Source organism: Amblyraja radiata, chromosome 2 (genome assembly GCF_010909765.2).
Source record: "Amblyraja radiata isolate CabotCenter1 chromosome 2, sAmbRad1.1.pri, whole genome shotgun sequence".
In the NCBI taxonomy this organism is placed as follows: Eukaryota; Metazoa; Chordata; class Chondrichthyes; order Rajiformes; family Rajidae; genus Amblyraja; species Amblyraja radiata.
Window position 1 is genome coordinate 111,708,002 of NC_045957.1, and position 25,590 is coordinate 111,733,591.

The window sequence follows — 25,590 nt, forward strand, 5'->3', positions numbered from 1 at the left end:
TTGGTAAATGTAAAAAAATTGTCCCTAGTGGGTGTAGGATATGAATGAATGAATTAATCTCTTTATTGTCATTGCACATGGTACAACGAAATTTAAAAGTCAATCCCACGGTGCGATTCACAAGAGCAATTTTAAATATATAAGAAAAGGTACAAATATGTACATATTAAAAAAAATTACAGATAAATAACAATAGCAGCTGGCATACCATGTGGTTATACAGTACGCCAGCACACTCTCGATGGAGCAGCGGTAGAAGGACACCAGCAGCTTCTCCTCCAGGTTGTTTTTCCTGAGGATCCTCAGAAAGTAGAGTCGCTGCTGGGCCTTCTTGACTGCTGTGGTGGTGTTTGTAGTCCAGGAGAGGTCCTCCGTAATTTGTGTGGCCAGGAATCTGAAGTCTGAGACCCTTTCCACACAGTCCCCATTGATGACTAAGGGTTTGGGGGCTGCACTGTTCTTACGGAAGTCTATGATAATTTCCTTTGTTTTTGTGGTGTTTAGGATGAGGTTGTTGTCTGAACACCACGCTGCCAGTCTTTGGACTTCCTCCCTGTAGGCTGTCTCATCTCCTCCTGAGATACGTCCAACCAGTCGTGTCGTCCGCAAACTTGACGATGGTGTTGGTGGAGTGGGCGGGGGCACAATCGTGGGTGTAGAGGGCGTAGAGGAGGGGGCTCAACACACAGCCCTGTGGGGAGCCGGTGCTGAGTGTGATGGGGGTGGAGAGGTGATGGCCCAGTCTGACGGTCTGGGGGCAGTTAGACAGAAAGTTCTTGATCCAGAGGCAGATGGGTTGGGAGAGTCCTAAATCCATGCGTTTGGTGACCAGTCTGCTGGGGATGATGGTATTGAAGGCGGAGCTAAAGTCAATGAAAAGCATCCTCACATAGCTCCCCTGGTGTTCGAGGTGGGTCAGTGCAGTGTGAAGAGCAGTGGCGATGGCATCCTCAGTGGACCTATTTGTTCTGTAGGCAAACTGGTGTGGATCGAAGGTGGGCGGGAGGCTGGCTTTGATGTGCTGCTGGACCAGCCTCTCGAAACACTTCATGATGACTGGTGTGAGAGCAACCGGTCGGTAGTCATTAAGGCCGCTGATAACAGGCTTTTTTGGTAGTGGGATGATTATGGCAGACTTCAGGCACGGTGGGATGATGGATTTGGACAGGGACAGGTTGAAGATTTTCGTGAAGACCTCGGAGAGCTGGTCTGCACATTCCTTCAGAACCCTTCCTGTCACGCCATCCGGGCCGGCAGCCTTCCTCGGGTTCACCGCCCTGAGCACCCGCCTCACTTCATGCTCCTGCACAGTGAGGGTGTAGTTGTTGTTGTTAGGGGCTGGTGGGAGAATGGTGACGAGCTCTTCTGGTTCTGCCTCGAAGCGAGCAAAGAAGCAGTTCAGCTCCTCTGCCAGTGAGGCGTCGCCATCGGCCGTTGTGCTGTTGCTGGGCTTGTAGTTGGTGATGTGCTGGATGCCCTGCCACACCCGCCGTGGATCGTTGTTGTTAAAGTGGTCCTCTATCTTCCTCTTGTGGGCCGCTTTGGCATCCCTGATGCCTTTCTTCAGGTTGGCCCTAGCAGCGCTGTACAGGGCTCTGTCGCCAGACCTGAAGGCGGTGTTGCGGTCCTTGAGGAGAGTTTGGACCTCTTTTGTCATCCACGGCTTCTGGTTGGGGTACACCAGGATGAGTTTGTCAACGGTGACGTTGTCAACACAGTTCTGAATGTAAAAGAGTACCGTGGATGTGTACTCCTCCAAGTCCTGATTTCCAAAAATGTCCCAGTTTGTCCTTTCAAAGCAGTCCTGTAGCTGTGAGGAAGCTCCTTCAGGCCAAGTTTTAACAGTCCTGGTGGTGGGTTGAGCTTTTCTCCTGAGGGGGGTGTATGCTGGTGCTAAGTGAATGGATAGGTGGTCCGACTGGCCTAAGTGTGGTAGTGGTGTGGCTCTAAACCCCTTCTTGATGTTTGAGTAGGCCTTGTCTAATGTATTTTCTCCCCGGTTGCACATTTGATGTGTTGTTCAAACTTGGGGAGAACTGATTTTAAGTCTGCGTGATTGAAATCACCAGCTATGATATGGGCTGCTTTGGGGTAGGTGTTCTCTTGTTTGTTGATAGCGCTATGGAGGTAGCCTAGGGCTATGCTAGCATTAGCATCCGGTGGGATATACACAGCTGTAACTATGACCACGGTAAACTCACGTGGAAGGTAGAAAGGCCTGCATCTAACTATCAGGTACTCCAAATCAGCAGAACAGTGTCTGTCTATGATTGTGGTATTTGTGCACCAGTTGTTGTGAACGTAGATGCATAACCCCCCTCCTTTGCTCTTACCGGAGTCTTTGTTTCTAACTTTGCAGTGTTAATGTGCAGGGATTCGGTGTGAACCCGGTGGGCCAAAGGGCCTGTTTCCGCGCTGTATCTCTAAACTAACCTAAACTGAATTTAAGAGAGATATGCAGGACTGTAGGGAGGATGTAGTCAGGCTGGACTGTGTAGGAATGAACTACAGATGCTGGGTTACACTGAAGGTAGACACAAAATACTGGAGTAATTCAGCGGGACAGGCAACATCTTTGGAGAGAAGGAATGGGTGATGTTTTGGTCGAGACCCTTCTTTAGACTGAGGAAGGGGCTCAATCCAGAACGTCGCCCATTCATTCTCTCCAGAGATGCTGCCTGTCCTGCTGAGTCAAGCTGGACTGATGGATACTTAGCACAGAGTCTAGCTGAATGGACTTCTTTTGAGTTGCATCATAAGTGATAGGAGTAGAATTAGGCCATTCGGCCCATCAAGTCTACTCTTCCATTCAATCATGGCTGATCTATCGCTTCCCCCTAACCCCATTATCCTGCCTTCTCCCCATAACCTGTAACACCCGTACCTATTAAGAATCTATATCTGCTCCTCTGCAATCTCTGCCTTAAAAATATCCACTGACTTGGCCTCCACAGCCTTCTGTGGCAAAGAACCACGGATTCACCAAACCTCTGACTAAAGAAATGTCACCTCATCTAACGCAAACTAATGTCTAGTTATATGTTGCATGGATGGAAAAAAAGATACTTTGGATATTACATAAAAACATAGAAAACAGGCCCTGCTGCAATGTGCCATCAAAGGATGGGAATCATTTCAAAGATGAAAGTCTGGTGCAGGGGGGCAGAACATCTGAATCTCAGCTGTAGTAAGAAGATTGTAAGTTCCATGGTGCTGCCTATCCTCTCAGTTTGCTCCTCCTTATGGGTTCCATCAGCGCTCAGTTGGGTTGTTGCAGCGGATGCTGTGCTCCCATCTGGAGATGAATGGACTGGCACTGATTGTCTCTTGGTTAAATCGCACAACCTGATGTCTAATCAAGCAGCATACAAATTTATGAAAGGAAAAAGGGTTAAAAAAAAAAAAGACTTGCCTTTATAAAAAACATCTTTCGCAATTTCAGGACATCCCAAAGCAATGATGTGATTTTCACCATTAGAGTGCATGAGGAATGTCCATTATCTTGCAGCTCTCAGCAAATAACTGGAAACCACAACAGAACCTATCTGATCAGCAGATGGTCTTGACGTGGATAATGTTGATCATAACAAAGAACCACTTTTTTTTTGGCACAGCTTTCCAAAATGTTTCCCAATAATCGTCATGGGGACACAAGAACTGAAGATAGTTCATAGTAAAACACAAAGTGCTGGAGTAGCTCAGCGGGTCAGTCAGCATCTGGGGAGGGAATGGATAGGTGATAGACAATAGATAATAGGTGCAGGAGTAGGCCATTCTGCCCTTCGAGTCACTGTGAACATGGCTGATCATCCACAATCAGTACCCCGTTCCTGCCTTCTCCCCATATCCCCTGAATCATTAAGAACTCTATCCAACTCTCTCTTCAAAGCATCCAGAGAGTTGGCCTCCACTGCCTTCTGAGGCAGAGAATTCCGAAGATTCACAACGCTCTGTGTGAAAACGTTTTTCCTCATCTCCGTTCTAAATGGCTTACCCCTTATTCTTAAACGGTGGTCCCTGGTTCTGGACTCTCCCAACATCGGAAACATGTTTCCTGCCTCTAGTGAGTCCAAACCCTTAGCAATCATATATGTTTCATTAAGATCCCCTTTCATCCTAAATTCCAGAATATACAAGCCCAGCCGCTCCATTCTATCAACATATGACTGTCCCGCCATCCTGGGAATTAACCTTGTGAACCTATGCTGCACTCCCTCAATAGCAAGATGTCCTTCCTCAAATTTGGAGACCAAAACTGCACACAATACTCCCGGTGTGGTCTCACTAGGGCCCTTTACAACTGCAGAAGGACCTCTTTGCTCCTATACTCAACTCCTCTTGTTATGAAGGCCAACATGCCATTCGCTTTCTTCGCTGCCTGCCGTACCTGATATTTTGGGTCAGGTCCGTTCTTCAGACCCATTGGAGTTATAGAATCATAGAATGATACAGTGTGGAAACAGATTTCTTCAGTCTTGCCCACTTTCCCACTTGCCCACACCGGCCAACATGTACCAGCTACACTAGTCCCACCAACCTGCCCATATTGTTTTGCCCATATCCCTCCAAACCTATCCAACTATTTCCTACACGTTGCGATAGTCCCTGCCTCAACTACCTCCTCTTGCAGCTGGTTCCATACACCCACCACCCTTTGTGTGAAAAGTTACCCCTCAGATTCTCATTATATTTTTTCCCCTTCACCTTAGCAGGGGGGAGAAAGCTGGAAAAGAGGTGGTGCCAGTGATAGGTGAATACAGGTGAGAAGCTTTGATTGGAAGATGTGCGGACAAAGGCTAGAGATAAAAAAAGGAGACAAAAAGGCCTCAGAGAAGGATTCAAGATGGGTTTATTGTCACGTATCAATTAAGGTACAGTGAAATTCGAGTTACCATATGGCTACATCAAGTGAAAAGCAACAAGGCACATAGCCAGATAAAATAAAATGTAACACAAACATCCACTACAGCGGCTCCCCACATTCCTCACTGTGATGGAAAGTAATAAAGTCCAATCTCTCCCTCTTTCTTCTCCACGGTCAGGGCTGTCGAACAATCTGCAAACAATCAAGTGACACTTTCATCCCCTCTCTCTCTGTCCCTCCCCCACCCTGGTCATCCTACTAGTTTCACAGTCATCCTGAGTTGGTTTCACTGTTCACATCCTCTCGTTAGCACCTTTTCCGCAGCCAACAATGGACCATTGTGGGCTCCACCTTTCCTTGATCATCGGTGCCACCTTTTGCATACCTTTCATTCAATTTCGCCGATTTCTTCTCCGCAGTCGGGGCTGTCGAACAATCTATGGTCGGGGTCCTCAAAGTTCTCGCATCCGGCGATCCGAGGCCCTCGCGTCAGGGTGATGGAATTCTCACGTCGGGACGGCTTGAAGCCCCGACTAACCAGGGACCGCGATGTTTAGACCGGGCTCAAAGATGTTAAAGCCCACAGGGCCGCCCGCGGTTGGTGCTCTCCACAGTCGATGCCCGGTAAGGGGATCGCAGCTCCACGATGGCAAGTCCGCGCCGTGCCTGCGTTGAAGCGCCGGGTGGATCTCCAGGGAAGGCCGCGCCAGTCCACAAGGTTAGGCAGCAATGGAGGACGGAGATACGACACGGAAAAAAATCGCATCTCCGTCGAGGTAAGTGATTGAACTTTCACATCGGGAGCCCCTGGAAGGGATATAGGTGGAAGATGATGGGGATTGGGAGAAGTGGGATAATGAGAACTGGGTGCACAAGACAGAGAGTGGGGGAAAGTGGGTGTTTCTTAACATTGGAGGATTCAATGTTCATATGGTTGTGTTGTAAGCCAGCCAAGTGGAATATGATGTGACTGTTCCTCCACTGTTTGGTCTCACTCTGGCAATGGAGGAAGCCCAGGACAAGAACGTTGGTATTGGAGGGGATTAGGGGAGTTCAAATGGTTAACAACCTGGAGGTTGGCCAGTAGGGGTCTTGGGAGACCGAACGCATGAGTTCGGTGAAATGGGAGGCCTAATTTAAGCTTTGTCTCGCCGATGTAAAGGAGGCCACGTCAGGAGTATCAAATGCGGTTTGAATAGGTATCTGTCCCTGAATGGAGATGAGGGAGGTGTAGAGACAGGTGTTACATTACCTTCAGCCATACAACATGGAAATAGGCCGTTCCTATTGATGGATTATCCCTGATCAAAATGCATATCTACCCTAATCCCATTTTCTTGCATTTAGCCCATATCTCAATAGACAATAGACAATTGGTGCAGGAGTAGGCCATTCAGCCCTTCGAGCCAGCACCACCATTCAATGTGATCATGGCTGATCATCCACATTCAGTACCCCGTTCCTGCCTTCTCCCCATATCCCCTGACTCTGCTATCTTTAAGAGCTCTATCAAACCCTCTCTTGAAAGCATCCAGAGATTTGGCCTCCACTGCCTTCTGAGGCAGAGAATTCCACAGATTCACAACTCTCTGGGTAAAAAAGTTTTTTGATCTTTACTTTCCTATTCACATACCTGTCCAACTTAATTTTAAACACTGTGATTATACTTGCATCTACCAGCTTGTTCATGCACACATCACCCTACAAATAACGTCCTTGGATCTCTTTTAAATATTTTCTCCCTCGCCCTTAAAACGTGGTTAATTTGGTTAAAACTTAAAGATCTTTATTTTGTTGCCGGTATCTCAATGCAGTTCCAGGGAAAGGTGAACAAGTTGAGAGGCTTATTATATTTTGATTCAATATGATAAATTATGGTCAAAAGCCAATTTATGATATGATACGATACGATAGAACTTTATTTATCCCAGGAGGGAAATTGATCTGCCAACAGTCATAAAAACACAAAAAAACAAAAAATCCATGAAACAGTTGAATGGAATAACTCTGTGCTAGAGGGAGATTCCCCTCAATAATAGCTTGAACCTTCATTCAGGCTTCACCACTTGCTGTCCCTAATGGCATCTCACATAAAAAGGCTTCTAGGTTGATCTCATTGAGATTGGGTGCCCACAGGTTTAAATCTTTTAATTACCTCTTTTCATTGAAGAACTGGGAAATCCCTTTGGGGGTGGGTATAAGGAATGAGTTGCCAGATGATGCAGGTACAGAAACATATAAACATTTAAAAGACACTAGACCAACTGCAGACCCGTTTGGTTGGTTCCCCCCAAAGTGCGGTTGCGGGGGAGGGGGGGGTCATGCGGCGTCACACACACTAACTACCCCCCCGACCACACACTAACTATCCCCCTTGATATTATATTAACATTATTAATTTGCTCCTTTTACCCCATAACCGCCCTATCCACTGATGCATAGCCCCCAACTCGCAGGCGCGTCTAGAGGTGGGGGTGGGAAGGGGGCAGAGAGTGAGGGCAGGAAGAGAATGGGGAGAGACGGAGAGAAAGGGGCAGAGGCAGGGGCAAGAGACAGAGGGAGAGGTGGGTGGAGGGGATGTGGAGAGGGAGGGCGGGTGAGGGGGGGGGGTGGTGGGGAGGAGGGGTGAGAGAGATGGGAGGACAGAAAGAGGGGAGGAGAGAGAGGCAGAGAGGGTGCTGAGAGGGGGGGAGGGAAGGGGGGAGGGAGGGGAAGGGAGGAGGAGATGTGGGGGGGAAGAGAGGAGGAGGGGGAGGGAGGGTGGGGATCGGATGGGGTGGAGGGAGGGGGTAGGGGAGGGGTGGAGGGAAGGTGGAAGGCAAGGGGGTTGGGGAGAGGAAGAGGGGAGAGAGAGAGAGGGGGGAGAGAGCGAGAGGGGGGAGAGAGAGAGGGGGGAAGGGAGAGAGATGGGGAGAGAGAAGCGTGCGTGTCGTGCACGAAAACTGTCGGCAGCTCTATGGAATTCAGGGGAGCAGCCTGCCGTGTCACAGACACACTAACCACCCCCCTCCCTCTAACCACCCCCCTCCCTCTAACCACCCCCCCTCCCTCTAACTACCCCCCCTCCCTCTAACCACCCCCACTCCTCTCCACCCCCACTCCCGCCCTCCCCTCTCCCCCCCACTCCCCCTCCCCTTATCCCCTCTCCCTCTCCACACACACACAGTGGGTCCGGTCTAAGCTGTCAATTAATACAGCAAATTTATTTTTATAAACTGTGAAATTAAAAGTTAATGTTAAGAATTAGTCCTGGAGACAGGTGGGCCTGGATTGGTCGGCATGTGGCATTGTGACGTCAAGCAGCTCGTGAGTCCGGTTTAGATTTTAAAATGAGTGAGTGGGGGGGAAAAAGGATTTTATTTAAAAATGTGCACATAAAAATGTCTACATTTAATGAGGAGTGGATTACCGAATGTAAAAGTGAAATCACTAGCGAAATGGGAAAAATAACGGAGTTTCAGCATGTGGTTTTGGCGGACCAAGGAATCAAAGGGCAGAAATCTAATCTGAAAATGGAATCTGACATACACCCACACACAGAGTTTTAATATATAGATAGATATATGATATGATTTAGACAGGTACATGGACATTTGTACAGGGCCCTAGTGAGGCCACACCTGGAGCATTGTGTGCAGTTTTGGTCTCCAAATTTGAGGAAAGACATTCTTGCTATTGAGGGAATGCAGCGTAGGTTCATGAGGTTAATTCCCGGGATTGCGGGACGGCCATATGTTGAAAGAATGGAGTGACTGGGCTTGTATACTCGAGTTTAGGATGAGAGGGGATCTTATTGAAACATAATAAGATTATTGAAGGTTTGGACACGCTAGAGGCAGGAAACATGTTCCCGATGTTGGGGGAGTCCAGAACCAGGGCCACAGTTTAAGAATAAGAAGTAGTTCAAGTTCAAGTTCAAGTGAGTTTATTGTCATGTGTCCCTGTATAGGACAATGAAATTCTTGCTTTGCTTAAGCACAGAGAAAATAGTAGGCATTTACTACAAAACAGATAAATGTGTCCATATACCATGATATAAATATATACACACATGAATAAATAAACTGATAGTGCAAATAACAGAAAGTGGTGGGTAATAATCAGAGTTTTGTCCGAGCCAGGTTTAATAGCCTGATGGCTGAGGGGAAGTAACTGTTCCTGAACCTGGTTGTTGCAGTCTTCAGGCTCCTGTACCTTCTACCTGAAGGTAGCAGGGAGATGAGTGTGTGGCCAGGATGGTGTGGGTCTTTGATGATACTGCCAGCCTTTTTGAGGCAGCGACTGCGATAAATCCACTCGATGGAAGGAAGGTCAGAGCCGATGATGGACTGGGCAGTGTTTACTACTTTTTGTAGTCTTTTCCTCTCCAGGGCACTCAAATTGCCGAACCAAGCCACGATGCAACCGGTCAGCATGCTCTCAACTGTGCACCTGTAGAAGTTAGAGAGAGTCTTCCTTGACAATCCGACTCTCCGTAATCTTCTCAGAAAGTAGAGGCGCTGATGTGCTTTTTTGATGATTGCATTAGTGTTCTCGGACCAGGAAAGATCTTCAGAGATGTGCACGCCCAGGAATTTGAAGCTCTTGACCCTTTCAACCATCGACCCGTTGATATAAATGGGGCTGTGGGTCCCCCTCCTACTCCTTCCAAAGTCCACAATCAGTTCCTTGGTTTTGCTGGTGTTGAGGGCCAGGTTATTGCGCTGGCACCATATGGACAGTTGCTCGATCTCTCTTCTGTACTCTGACTCATCCCCATCAGTGATACGCCCCACAATAGTGGTGTCGTCAGCGAACTTGATGATGGAGTTCGCACTGTGGTTCGCTACGCAGTCATGGGTATAGAGTGAGTACAGCAGGGGGCTGAGCACGCAGCCTTGAGGTGCTCCCGTGCTGATTGTTATTGAGGCTGACACATTTCCACCAATACGAACAGACTGTGGTCTGTGGACGAGGAAGTCAAGGATCCAGTTGCAGAGGGATGCGCAGAGACCCAGTTCTGCGAGTTTGGTAACCAGTTTGGAGGGGATGATTGTATTAAATGCCGAGCTGTAATCAATGAATAACAGCCTGACATATGAGTTTTTGTTGTCCAAGTGGTCCAGTGCGGAGTGGAGGGCCAGCGAGATCGCATCCACCGTTGATCTGTTGTGGCGGTATGCGAACTGCAGTGGGTCCAGGTTTTTGTCGATGTAGGAGTTGATTTGCTCCATGATCAACCTCTCAAAGCACTTCATCACCACCGGCGTTAGTGCCACTGGTCGATAGTCATTGAGGCATGTCACCTTACTCTTCTTGGGCACCGGTATAATTGATGCCCTTTTAAAGCAGGTGGGGACCTCAGACCTCAGAAGTGAGAGGTTGAAAATGTCCGTAAAAACTCCCGCCAGTTGGTCCGCACAGGTTTTTAGAACACGACCGGGTATACCATCAGGACCAGGTGCTTTTCGGGGGTTCACCCCCCTGAAGGATTTCCTGACATCGGCCTCTGTGACTGAGACTGAAATGCCATCGCAGCGAATGGGGGATCGGGAAGGCACATCAGTATTTTCCCTGTCAAAGCGTGCGTAAAACGCATTGAGCTCGTCAGGGAGTGATGTTACACTGGCATTCGAGCTGCCTCCTGGTTTTGCCTTGTAGGAGGTGATTGCATTCAGACCCTGCCACAGCTGCCGAACATCTGTCTCGTCCTCCAGTTTGGAGCAGAAGTCCCTTTTGGCCTTTTTGATGGCCTTACCAAGGTCGTATCTGGTCTTCATGTAGGCCACTGTATCATCGGAGGTGAATGCCCTGTGTCTGGACTTCAGGAGAGTGCGGATCTCAAAGTTCATCCAAGGTTTCTGATTGGGAAACACTCGGAAGTAGGCTATTTAGAATGGAGATGAGGAAACACTTTTTCACCCAGAGAGTTGTGAATCTGTGGAATTCTCTGCCTCAGAAAGCAGCGGAGTCCAATTCTCTGGATGCTTTCAAGAGAGTTAGATAGAGCTCTTGAAGATAGTGGAGTCAAGGGATATGGGGAAAAGGCAGGAATGGGGTACAGTTTATGGATGATCAGCCATGATCCCAGTGAATGGCGGTGCTAGCTCGAAGGGCCGAATGGCCTACTCGCGCACCTATTGTCTATTGTCTATTGAAAGGTTAAGCAGGATATTGGCCAAATGCTGGCAAATGGGACTAGCTTAGATGGGGCATATTGGTTGGCATGAATGAGTTGGGTCGAATGACAAGCCAAGACAAGACAAGACAAGACAAGAGACATTTATTGTCACATGTACCAATTGGTGCAGTGAAATTTGTGGTCACCATACAGCCATATGAATAAAAAAGAGCACAGAACATGATACTCTTTAACATAGACATCCCCACACAGCGGAATCAAATTTCCCCACTGTGAGGGAAGGCATCAAAGTTCAGTCATCCCCCTCTGTTTTCCTCTGTTGTTCACCCGTGGTCGGGAGGATCCCAAACTCCTTGCTGTCACCGCTACAGGCAGCCCGATGTTCAGGCCCTCTCGCCGGATTATGGAACTCAGATGTCGGAACGGGAGAACACTTTCAGCGGCTTGGAGTTCTGAATCGGTCACTTCTTACCGGAGACTGCGGCTCCCGATGTCCACAGGCCGAGCTGTGCGGAGATTCACACTGGTGGCCCTCGGCAAAGGGATCCCAGGACTCCGCGATGTTGAAGTCAGCACCGCCCGTGCTGGAAGCTCCGCAAACCACAGCTCCGTGATGTTGAAGCAGCAGGCCCAACACTCCGGATCATCAAACGGCGATCCAAGATACAAGATCCAAGATATATTTATTTGTCACATTACCAATTGGTACAGTGAAATGCTATACAAATAACTAATAAAGAGCACAGGACACAGTTTTTTTTTAATACCCGTCCTCCTCTGTTGTCCTCCCATGGTCGGGGGGGGGCTTCCGAACCCCCTGCTCTCGCCGCTCTGGGCTGCCCCGGCAGGAAAGGCCTCGCCAATCCAATTGGTAGGCCGCGAGGGGGGGGGGGGGGGGGCGTAGATGCGACTCGGAGAATCGGAGAATAGTCACATCCCCGTCAGGAAGTGATTGAGAAACGGTTTCCCCCTTACCCTACCCCCCCCTCCCCCACATAGAAATACAAACAAATCCTCCAAAACTTACTTTTAAACAAACTCAAAATTTAAAAAAATAGAAAAACAGGCAGACTGTAGGCAGCGGCTGCCATCATGCAGTGCCCCCCTAGTAGCCCCACATAATGGCATGTTTATGTGCTGTTTGATTGTGACTAAGTTTCTTGAGGATTCTTGCTTGAAAAATTCTGTCACTCTGTAAATATTCTGCTTTCATCATCACTCCAAAAGAAATATAATGAGGAAATATAATTGGATCCCATGTCCCTCCTCTACCCTTAAAGATCATGATTGGTAATCTTATATCAGTGTCAGTATATAACTAAAAATTAGTGGATGGTTTAGTGATCAATAGACAATAGACAATAGGTGCAGGAGTAGGCCATTCGGCCCTTCGAGCCAGCACCGATGATCATGGCTGATCATCTGATCCAAATGTCATCTGAAATGGGAGTTTGTGCTGTGGGATGCTCAGAAATTAAAGTGCTGCCTTCAATCTACCTACTCTCGCTGGTGGATGTCAAAGATCTAACGCCATTACATGAGGAAGAGTAGGGTAGTTCTCCCATGTCCAGGCCAACACTTCCCCTCAATCTACAAAATAGCTTTCCTGGTTGCCTATTTTAATACTGCTTTTGAGAAGATTTGCTATTGGGTCTTCTCATAGCATCAGTAAGTTTACATAAAATGTACTTAATTGAACACTCCTGCTCAGTCTGATTTGGACTACACGATCTCCCAGTTGCCAAACACTTTAACCTCCTTCCCATTACTTACCTTTCTGTCCTGAGCCTCCTCCACTGTCAGAGTGTGGCCAGATGCAAATTGGAGGACAGCACCTCATATGTTGTTTGGGCAGCTTACAACCAATATGAATATTGATTTATCTAATTTCAAGTTTCAAGTGACCCTTGCACTCATCTCTCTCTGTCCCTCCCCCACCGTAGTTGGCCTACTAGTTTCACTGTCATCCTGAGTTAGTTTCACTGTTCACATCCTCTCGTTATCACCTTTTCCCACAGCCAACAATGGACCGTTGTGGGCTCCACCTTTCCTTGATCATCGGTATCTCCTTTGAATTGTCCTTTTGCATACCTTTCATTCATTTATTCATTGTACCTTTACATACCTCCAATTTACCTCTCGACTGACTCCCGACCTGAAACGTCACCTATTCCTTCTCTCCAGTGATGCAGCCTGACCCGCTGAGTTACTCCAGTATTTTGTGTCTGTCTTGGCATTTTTCAGACACTCTGCTTGTTAGTTTAGAGATACAGCGCGAAAACAGGCCCTTCGGCCCACAGAGTCCGCACCGACCAACGATTCCCAGACATCAACACTGTCCTACACACTAGGGCCAATTTTACACATACACCAAGCCAATTAAACTACATACGTCTTTGAAGTGTGGGAGGAAACCGAAGTCACGGTGTCACGGGGAGAACGTACAAACTGTACAGACAGCACCTGTAGTCGGGATCGAACCTGGGTCTCTGGTTCTGCAGGCGCTGTAAGGCAGCAGCTCTACCTCTGCGCCACCATGGCCACCCTTTTCTGAAAAATGTGAATGGTGCTATAGAATAAAAATTGTTCTTCCTTCCATTCTCTATCAGGGTAACTTTTGATATGGTTGATGATAAGGACGGCAATACTTCTTGCACATATAAAATAACATTATTGCACACCTGCAATAAGCTTGATGGTTATATGAAATGAAAACATTCCAGGCTTGTATCTCCAACCAGATATGATGGAAGACCTATCTCACATCTCAGTTTCACATTGAACAATCGGTTACACATTTCTCATTCATGACCTTTGCTTTCAGCAATTCTACCATCTCTTTTTTCCTTTCGAAGGTGCAATAAAACTTTCATAAAATGAAACATCCTGCAAAATTATGGGGAAATAACAATCGCAGCAAAGCAATTCAGAGTGTAATATATATATATTCTCCGATACTTTCTCAGTTCAAAAATTCTTTTTTTCTCCAAAAGTAATAAAATTATTATCACTATTCCAAAGAGGTTTTTTACGCCACACATCCACAGAAATGAAAAGAAATTTGCCGTTTACCGTCTAAATGAATTAGCTCAAACGTATAAGTGGCAAACTCTCTGCTGAAAGCAGAAATACTACAGGATCCATCCAGCATGTTGAGACTGGTCCACCATGTAGATTAACAACTAATCAAACCCTATTTACCTGCTTTTAATCCTGGTTCCTTGGTACCCTTAACGAGCGCAAACTGGTTATCTCTTGTCATGAAGGTTTCAAAAGACTCATTATTCACAATCGTTAGTTAGAGTGTTTCATCTTCCTCCAGACATGATGAAACTGTTATTCCCCACACAAGGTATCTGACCTATTGTGATCCTCAGTTTCTTCCTGGCTGTTTTCAGGCAGCTGAACCACCCTATCAACAATTAGAGAGCGGACCTGAGGTACTATCTACATCAGTAGAGACCCTCGGACTATCTTTAATTGGAATTGACTGGACTTTATCTTGCACTAAACATTATTCCCTTTGTATCTGTACACTGTGGAGGGCTAGACTGCAATCGTGTACAGACACAAAACGATGAAGTTACTTAGCGGGTTGGACGGCATCTCTGGAGAAAAGGAATGGGTGACGTTTCTCCAGAGATGCTGTCTGACCCGCTGAGTTACTCCAGCTTTTTATGTCTATCTTTGGTTTAAACCAGCATCTGTAGTTCCTTCCCACGCATGTAATAATGTATAGTCTTTCCGCTGATTAGTTAGCACACAACAAAAAGCTTTTCACTGTACACTCGGTACACGTGATAATAAAATAAACAAAACTAACCAAAATACTTTTATTTTCTTTTGTGGTGATGTAACTGCAGTTTTGTTCTAATTCAAATGAGTGGCAGTACAGCCTTACTATGCTAAATAGGTTCAATTCGCTTCTCCGAGACTTACATTACTCCTAACATTTCTACTTATACATTCATAGTATTTCATTATGAAGGCAATGCCAACTTTGTTTCATACATGCACATGATGCAAAACACAAAACATAGTGCGGGACTGCACAAAACCAGGATGTTAGAGGGTCAACACATTTGCAAACAAATGTTTGCTCAGAAATCATTTGGATTCAGGATAGTTCTGGTTTCCAGGAACAGAAACTAAATATCCAGAACACACTTGACTTTCGGACCATCAGACCACAATCAATAAGGATGGGCAACAGAATATCCTGCAAGATAATTCTCAACAGTGGTGCAGCAGTAGAGTGGCTGTCTTAAGGGGGTGTCCCACTTTTGCGTCCTAATTGGCGAGTTTAGAAGTGTTTGAAAAAATGACATGTTAAAGACCTCCTTCGACTATGCAGAAGACCTCCTTTGACTATGTTGAAGACCAGCTTCGACTAGCTACGACTAGCTACGACTAACTTCGGGAAAATTGGACACCGAATAGTGGAGAGTGAAGACGACCTCCTTCGATCTCCTTCGACCTCCCTTCGACCACCCTTCGACTATGATGAAGACTATCTAAGACTACCTTCGACTACCCTCGATTACCTACGATTAACATGCTGACCTACTACGACCTACTACCACTAAACCTACAAGTAAAAAAAGTATCGATTTTTTCCATGGCGACCTTTTTTTACTCGCGGGCATTTTTTAACGTATTGAAAATAATGCCGCGCGACCTAGCTGAGGCCTCGAGTACGCGAAGACCACTCTCGAGCATGAAGGAGAGTTACGAAGACCTCCTACGACTCCGTGTCGACCATGCTGCGAGTGTGAGTCAAGGGCAAACTCGCCAGAACTCACGGATTAGGTCGCCCAAGTGGGACAGGCCCTTTATAGCTCCAGAGACCCGAGTTCAATCCTGACTACGTCTGCTGCCTGTGCGGTGTTTGTATGTTCTCTCCATGACCGTATGGGTTTTCTCTGTGTGTTCTGGTTTCATCCCACACTCTAAAGACATACAGGTTTGTAGGTTAATTGGCTTCTGTAAATATTGTAATTTGTGCCTATTATGTTGGATAGCACTAGTGTACCAGGTGATTGCTGGTCAGCATGGACTCGGTTTGTCGAAGGGCTTGTTTTCGCATTGTGTCTCTAAAATAAACTAAAGTAAACACTGGTGCCCCAAAAGACTGCGTTCATAAATTCATAAGTTATAGGAGCAGAATTAGGCCATTCGGCCCATCAAGTCTACTCTGACATTCAATCATGGCTGATCTATCTTCCCCTCTCAACCCTATTCTCCTGCCTTCTCCTCATGACCCCTGATCCCCGTACTAATCAAACTAATCAAAGGGCGTTCTCAGCCCCTTACAAAAAACTGTACACACTCATGACTGTGTGGCCAGATTCTACGCTAACCCCATTTACAAGTCTGTGGATAATACCTATGCAAAAGGTCGGATCTCAAACAATGATAAGATGGAGTGCAGGAAGGCGATTGAGAGCTTAGTAGTATGGTGTAAAGACAACAATGTCAATGCCAGCAATACAAAGGAGCTAATTATCAAACTCAGAGGTGAAGTACACGGCCCTTACTGCATCAACGGTGCTGAAGTGGAGATGGTTGAGAGATTCAATTCCTCTGTGTAAATATATCACCAACAACCTGTACTGGTCCAACCACATTGATGTAATGGTCAAGAAAGTACTCCAATCCATTTAATTCCTCAGAAAACTAGATACATTTTGCATGTCTTTAATGATTCTTACCAATTTCTATAGACAGTTGGACCATAGAAAGTATCATGTCAGTATGCATCACTGCTTGGTATGGCAACTGTGTGGCATGGTGGTGCAGTGCTAGAGTTGCTGCCTTACAGCGCTTACAGTGCCAGACCCAGGTTTGGTCCAGGCTACGGGTGCTTGTCTGTACAGAGTTTCCCCCCCCGTGACCACATGGGTTTTCTCAGAGAATTTCAATTTCTTCCCACACTCCAAAGACGTACAGGTTTGTAGGTTAATTGGCTTGGTGTATGTATAAATTGTCCCTGGTGTAGGGGATATTGTTAATGTGCGGGTATCACTGGTTGGTGTGGACTCGGTGGGCCGATAGGTCTGTTTCCGCACTGTATTTCTAAACTAGAAACGAGACAAAGGACTGCTCTGCCCAAGACCACAACAAATTAGAGAGAATTGTAAACATAGCCCAATCCATCATACAAATCAACCTCCCCCTATTGACTCAATTTATGCTTATACATGTCAGGAAAGCAGCCTACATAATCAAGGACAACTCACACTCTGTTCTCTCTTCTCGCCTCTCTCATTAGGCAGAAAATACAAAAGCCTGAAAGCTCGCACCACCAAATTCAGGAGCAGGTTCATCCCTCATTTTTATCAGACACTTGAACGGATCTCACACGTGCTAAGGACGAATTCCCGATCTTCCAATCCACCTCACAGAGGGCTTTGCACTTATTTTTATATGCACTTTGATGGTCGCTCCATCACTATATTCTGCACTCCGTTTATTTTCTCTTTTGCATGTTCGTGATGTACGGTATGATTTGCCTGGATAGCGCACAAAACCAAGAGTTTACCTGGGACACGGGACGCTACTAAAGCAACCGGTCAACCAGAAAGACAATTTGCAAGAGGCCAATGGAGTTCTCAGCCCATTTTGTCTGTCAGCATTCTCCAATCACTTTCTATGTCACAAATTGTCCAATTTCTCAATGAACTCCTGACGCGGCAAGATGAATATAGTTAAATATTCCAAGGCATTGTTATAGGTGCAATATCACACATAACTGCACTGAACCATCTAAAGAAATATCAAGGTATATGACCAAGAGTTTGTTTGATGAGGTAGATATTAAGAAGTGCCATATAAAGGAAGAGAGGGAGACATTGAGGTTTAGGAAAGAAACTCAGCTCATAAATAATATTTGGCTGTGCAAGAAGCCATTTTAGAAAGATAGAAACATAGAAAATAGGTGCAGAAGTAGGCCATTTGGCCCCTTGAGCCATTCAATATTGTCATGGCTGATCCTCCAAAATCAGTACCCCGGTCCTGCTTTCTCCCCACATCCCTTGATTCCGTTAGCCCTAAGAGTTAATTTTCAGAGGAACCCTGACGTTTTGGCATGGATAGTGCAGGTAGAGTTCATTAGTTGTAGGAGCAGAATTAGGCCATTCGGCCCATCAAGTCCAATCATGGCTGATCTATCTTTCCCTGCTAACCACATTCTCCCGCCATCTCCCCATAACCCCTGACACCCGTACTGATCAAGAATCCATCAATCTATACCTTAAAAATATCCTAAAAAAATTGGCCTTTTGTGGCAATGAATTTCACAGATTCATCACCCTCTGACTAAAGAAAATCTTCCTCATTCCCTTTCTAAAGATAAAACCTTTTATTCTGAGGCTATGGCCTGTGGTCCTAGACTCTCCCACTAGTGGAAACATCCTCTCCATATCCACTCTATCCAGGTGTTTCAATATTTGGTAAGTTTCAATGAGGTCCCCCCCCACCCCCCCCCCCCCCCCACTCCTCATCCTTCTAAACTTGTATAGTGGCATTACCAAACCAGGAACGAATGTACAACAATGTGCATAAGGGCATTGGGAAAGTGAGGAAGGCTGAAGGGGAAGATAGACAAAGTCATCAACGACATAAATAGGTTGGATAATACAGAACTTTTCTTCATAAAAATCAGAGGGCATAGTTTTAAGGTACACGTAAAACTTTATTCAGTACACAGGATGCTATTAAAGTAACCGGTTAACCAGAAGGATAATTTGCAATAGGCAAATGGACTTCTCTGCCCATCTTGTCTGACAGCATTCACCATTCACTTTCTATGTGGATAAATTGTCCACTTTCTTAGTGGACTCCTAACGAGGCAAAATTAATTTGGTCACAGGGGATATAATGCAGAAGGGATTTAGAGACAGTGCAGAAACAGGCCTTTCGGCCCAATGAGTCCACGCCGAAGAGCAATTTTAAAGCCAAATGCTTATTTTAGAATAATCAATGCGCATAATTTGATTAAAGAACTGTGCCACAATGATTCAGATTCAGATTCAGATTCAGATTCAGATTCAAACTTTATTGACATTGTGCAGTGTACAGTACAGAGACAACAAAATGCTGTTAGTATCTCCCTAGAAGAGTGACATAGAATATGAGCAATAAATAAATATATTTACGTACATACAGTCGTGGTAGTGCAATTTTTTTCTGGTGGAAGGAGTGTCCGGGGGGGGGAGTGTCTGGCAATCACTGAGGTACAGAGTTAAGTAATGTAACAGCCGCAGGGAAGGAGCTGTTCCTGGACCTGCTGGTCCGGCAACGGAGAGACCTGTAGCGCCTCCCGGATGGTAGGAGGGTAAACAGTCTATGGTTGGTGTGAGAGCAGTCCTTGACGATGCTGCGCGCCCTTCGCAGACAACGCTTGCTTTGGACAGACTCAATGGAGGGGAGTGAGGAACCGGTGATGCGCTGGGCAATTTTCACCACCCTCTGCAGTTGCCATACCATACTGTGATACAGTTGGTAAGGATGCTCTTGATGGTGCAGCGGTAGAAGTTCACCAGAATCTGAGGAGACAGATGGACCTTCTTCAGTCTCCTCAGGAAGAAGAGATGCTGGTGAGCCTTCTTGACCAGAGTTGAGATATTGTGGGTCCAAGAGAGGTCATCGGAGATGTTGACCCCCAGGAACCTGAAGCTGGAAACACGTTCCACCTCTTCCCGTTAGTGTGGATGGGGGTGTGCATGCCGCCCCTAGTCCTTCTGAAGTCTACAATGAGCTCCTTGGTCTTCTTGGAGTTAAGGGCCAGGTTGTTGCCCTGGGGCATTGTGATCATAGAAACATAGAAACATAGAAACATAGAAATTAGGTGCAGGAGTAGGCCATTCGGCCCTTCGAGCCTGCACCGCCATTCAATATGATCATGGCTGATCATCCAACTCAGTATCCCGTACCTGCCTTCTCTCCATACCCTCTGATCCCCTTAGCCACAAGGGCCACATCTAACTCCCTCTTAAATATAGCCAATGAACTGGCCTCGACTACCCTCTGTGGCAGAGAGTTCCAGAGATTCACCACTCTCTGTGTGAAAAATGTTCTCGGTTTTAAAGGATTTCCCCCTTATCCTTAAGCTGTGACCCCTTGTCCTGGACTTCCCCAACATCGGGAGCAATCTTCCTGCATCTAGCCTGTCCAACCCCTTAAGAATTTTGTAAGTTTCTATAAGATCCCCTCTCAATCTCCTAAATTCTAGAGAGTATAAACCAAGTCTATCCAGTCTTTCTTCATAAGACAGTCCTGACATCCCAGGAATCAGTCTGGTGAACCTTCTCTGCACTCCCTCTATGGCAATAATGTCCTTCCTCAGATTTGGAGACCAAAACTGTACGCAATACTCCAGGTGTGGTCTCACCAAGCCCCTGTACAACTGCAGTAGAACCTCCCTGCTCCTATACTCAAATCCTTTTGCTATGAAAGCTAACATACCATTCGCTTTCTTCACTGCCTGCTGCACCTGCATGCCTACTTTCAATGACTGGTGTACCATGACACCCAGGTCTCACTGCATCTCCCCTTTCCTAGTCGGCCACCATTTAGATAATAGTCTGCTTTCCTGTTTTTGCCACCAAAGTGGATAACCTCACATTTATCCACATTATACTGCATCTGCCAAACATTTGCCCACTCACCCAGCCTATCCAAGTCACCTTGCAGTCTCCTAGCATCCTCCTCACAGCTAACACTGCCCCCCAGCTTAGTGTCATCCGCAAACTTGGAGATATTGCCTTCAATTCCCTCATCCAGATCATTAATATATATTGTAAATAGCTGGGGTCCCAGCACTGAGCCTTGCGGTACCCCACTAGTCACTGCCTGCCAATGTGAAAAGGACCCGTTTACTCCTACTCTTTGCTTCCTATTTGCCAGCCAGTTCTCTATCCACATCAATACTGAACCCCCAATGCCGTGTGCTTTAAGTTTGTATACTAATCTCTTATGTGGGACCTTGTCGAAAGCCTTCTGGAAGTCCATTACATCACAATAAAAGTACAATATTTGATGCACTTGCAAACTTCACAACATGTACAGTGATATACATTTTAGATTCGTCCTGATTAAAAACTGTAACACAATTTGGATAACATTTGTTCAATTTATGCAGATATGCAGAAGACATTTCATCTTTCAAAATGCTGCTGTCTTGTTTACCGTTTACTTTATAAATTAATGATAAAATCAGCAAGGAAGCCAAACTCCCATAAAACATATGGCATAAAAGATGTACATCTGATTAATGCAGTAATCTTACTGCTCACTTGCATCCTCTGTCTGCCCACTGAATGATTTCAGTTTACTGCAGCCACACTCTGCACTTATTTCATGATTTCAGTGCAGAAAAATATCCCCAGATGCTTTAGACTTTAGACTTTGGAGGTACAGCGTGGAATCAGGCCCATTGGCCCACCGGGCCGCGCCGACCAGCGATCACCCAGTACACTATCACCATCCTACACACTGAGGACTGAGGATAATTTACAATTATCGAATACAATTAACCTACAAACCTGTACGCCTATGGAGTGTGGGAGGAAACCGGAGAACCCAGAGAAAACCCATGCGGTCACGGGGAGAATGTACAAACTCTGTACAGACATCATCCGTAGTCAAGATCGAACCCAGGTCTCTGGCGCTGTAAGGCAGCGACTCTACTGCTGTGCCATTGTGTTGCCTTTGACAGTGACTCTGTGCCTGACACTGCGCCTGTGCTTGACAAAGGCTAAAATCGATAACGTCAATGGAAGAAATATCAGAGTGGATGAGGATTTATCTTAACACATAAACTAAATTTTAATGTACATCTTAAAGGACAGCAGAAAGGGATGTACCTTAATTAAGGACAGAAGATTGGGTGTCAGCAATGGGGCCATGGAAATGATAAAGCAACGAATGCTAAAGTAGGGGGTATGTAGAACACTTGGAGGAATGCACGGCTGGACGTAGGAAATCTGAGAAGGTGAAGGAATTTCAACACAAAAGATAACAACTCAGAAATCGACAAGTGTGCCAAGAAACATTTGGAAGAGGGGAATTAAATGTCATTCCTGCCCCTGGATCATAAAAGTCATTTGAAAAAATGTCATAAATCGAAAGAAAGGGTCGACTGGGCTTGTATTCACTGGAATTTAGAAATATGAGAGGGGATCTTATAGAATCGTATACAATTCTTAAAGGATTGGACAGGCTAGATACAGGAAAAATATTCCCGATGTTGGGGGAGTCCAGAACAAGGGGTCGCGATTTACGAATAAGGGGTTGGCGATTTAGGACTGAGATGAGGAAAAGCTTTTTCACCCAGAGAGTTGTGAATCTGTGGAATTCTCTGCCATAGATGGCAGTGGGGGCCAATTCACTGGACGTTTTTAAGAGAGAGTTAGATTTAGCTCTTAGGGCCAAAGGAATCAAGGGATGTGGGGTAAAAGCAGGCACGGGGTACTGGTCAGCAGTGAATTATCATTTTGAATGGCAGTGCTGGCTCGAAGGGCCGAATGGCCGACTCCTGCACCTATTTTCTATGTTTCTATGTTTCTATAAAATTACAGTTGAACAGAAGGAGTGATAGGATGTTAATCGCTATTTGCTGCTCCCCTTTGAGAGGGAAGCAGAAATCGAGAGATGGCTATTGCTTATTATGTCCTGCTGGTTTGCAAATGGTCCAGTGCACCAATGCAGGAATGTAAGTGTGAATCTTGCTGTGTGTTATTTGTGCTTGTCGCGGTATGTGTTCAGACTGAATGACATCAGGTGCAGCTTTCAGCATTCGAGAGAGTGCAAAGTGTGAATATAGGGTTATTTATCTACCCCGCCTCACACAGGTTGCACGTGACATTTACCCAATATATTACAGCTCGGAGCTTTGAACCCAATCAATTTTCGACCAGAAATGACTTCCTTTACCAAAGGGAATGGCTCTTTTTGTTGTTGCATAGAATGCAATAAGAGTTTACCTGAAATTCATTACCTTGGCTTGATTTCAAAAATCCAAGTGCCCCAGGCACATCTGAAAGGGAACCGTCTACAAGTTTCCTCATTTGTGTAAAGTGCAAACCTGTCTGTACGCTAAAATGCATGTGAAAGGATGTCAACATTTCATTTAGTTAAGAATTGCAATAGGTGCAGCCAGGTCCCTGCCGTTAGGTTAAAACGTGATGTCAGCACTAATCACTTCACATCGACGCAGACTGCAGAAAGCAATTCAGAAATTCAATACATTAGAATTCCCTCTGCAGTCACACGTGGCCAATCTCTGACATATCACTGCAGGAGAATCAAAATGAAAGTGTATGTGTGTGATATCCAATCACCAGGATGATCTTTCTTTCATTTTCCAGTGCGTTCACTTTTGCCATACATTGTCTGTAAATGAGTGCAAGTGATACAAATCATACCATGTAGATAGTTTTAGAATATCACATTCAATCCAATATAGAATATGAATATAAAACAGCAGATGGGACCAGTGGGGAATCTTCTCTCTTGGTTGATGTTTGATATGAAATGGAGTAGACTAGTTTAGTTTAATTTAGAGATACGGCGGGGAAACAGGCCCTTCAGCCCACCGGGTCCGTGCCGACCAGCGATCCCCTCTCATGAGCAATATCCTACACCAGGGACAATTTTTACATTCATGCAAAGCCAATTAACCTACACACCCGTACGTCTTTGGAGTGTGGGAAGAAATCAAAGTTCTCGGAGAAAACCCATGCATTCATGGGGAGAAACTCTATATGTACAGATAAGCACCTGTGGCCAGGATCGAACCCTTGACACTGTAAGTGCTGTAAGGCAGTAACTCTACTGCTGCATCATCATGTGCCACTGCTTGACCAGGTGCAGAAGAAGTTCATGGGAATCGGCAAAGTAAGATTAGACGTATTACCTCTAGTCTGGGAATGTGTTGAAGCCGGTCTCCTCTCCATCCACAAGTCCAACCTCCGCAGTTTTGGGGGCAGAGCCTTCTCCAGGGCAGCTCCCAGGCTCTGGAACTCCCTCCCCCAACTGATCCACAATTCCGTGTCCCTCACCATCTTCCAGTCCCGCCTCAAGACCCATCTCTTCACCTCTGCCTATCCTTAGCCCCACGTCCCCCTCCCTTTTCATCTGTGCATGAATTGCCTCATATTGTGTTTTGAATTGAATTCTGTCTTTAATTTGTGTACTAGTCATGTCTCTACTATTTATTTCATTCCCCTTACATGTTTTTCCTCTACCTGCTAAATTTTTGTAAGATGTCCTTGAGACTCTTGAAAGGCGCCCATAAATAAAATTTATTATTATTATTATTATAAGGTGCAACAGTAATTTAAAAAATAAATGGTGGCAGGATCTGGTAACGGGGGATGAAAAATATGGTTGGTATATCCCTTTTTGTGTAGTTTTTTATAATAGAGCAATTGTTTCTCTTTCTTTCTTTCTTTTCTGGGGTCTATTTCTTAACTTTCTTCTCTAACTCTCATTCTAATGGGCTTTCTTTTCCCGACACTTTCTTGCACTATCACGACTTTCTCACTTTCCTTACTTCTTTTATTTCTATCTTTCTTAAAGTTAAAAAAATGAAAGGGTACAACAAATGTAATAATATATATGTGGTGTGTATTACTGTAACTTATTGTACTTCTAATAAAAATTAAAATAAAATAAAAAAGAATTGTAAATTGTCCCTAGTGTGTGTATGATAGTGTAAGTGTGCGGGGATCACTGGTCGGCGTGGACTCAGTGAGCCAAAGCTCCTGTTTACGCACTGTATCTCTAAATTAAATGAAACAAAACTAAACTAAACAAGAACAAAAGTTAGGCTGCCAACACATTGCAGTACTGAGGTAGTGCAACATGTTTGGAGTTGCTGCTTTTCAGATGGGATAGATCATTGAAAATGGGCCAATTCACTTCACAAATTAAAAGGTCCTTCAACAATGGAGTATGGTATGCAGCTCTAGTCACCCCAGTACAGGAAGGATATGGAGAGGGTGTAAAAGGGATTTACCAGAATTCTGACTGAAGTAGAGGATATTAGTAAGATTAAATGAGAACTTACCAGTTTGAAGTTTGATCTTTATTTTATGAGGAGTAACGTTGAGGGATTACGTGAAGAACCCGCCAGGACGCATGCGTGTCAATCTTCAAAGTAGCGGTGTGAAATCACAGATAACAGTAAATGAACTGAACATAGTAAGATTAGAGAAATAGGATACCAGTTGTACTTTATGATCGAGGGTGGGCGTGGAGGGCACGTAATCCCTCAACGTTACTCCTCATAAAATAAAGATCAAACTTCAAACTGGTAAGTTCTCGTTTAATCTTACTATTTTACTTCGGAGTCACGTGAATGACTACGTGAAGATTTTAAAGCTCTGTGATTTCATGCCGTGGAAACGAGTCCAGGCGTCATACACAGCATCAGTGGGCCAATGATGAGTGAACATTAATATTGCATTCAGACATGGCATAGATATAGACATGTTGATGCTATTAAAGAACAATAGTGGGAATCGTAACCTCCCTCAACCTGGAGGAAGTATGAACCATACCTAAAATAGAGATGGCAAATACCCCCGATCTGGCATAGGTT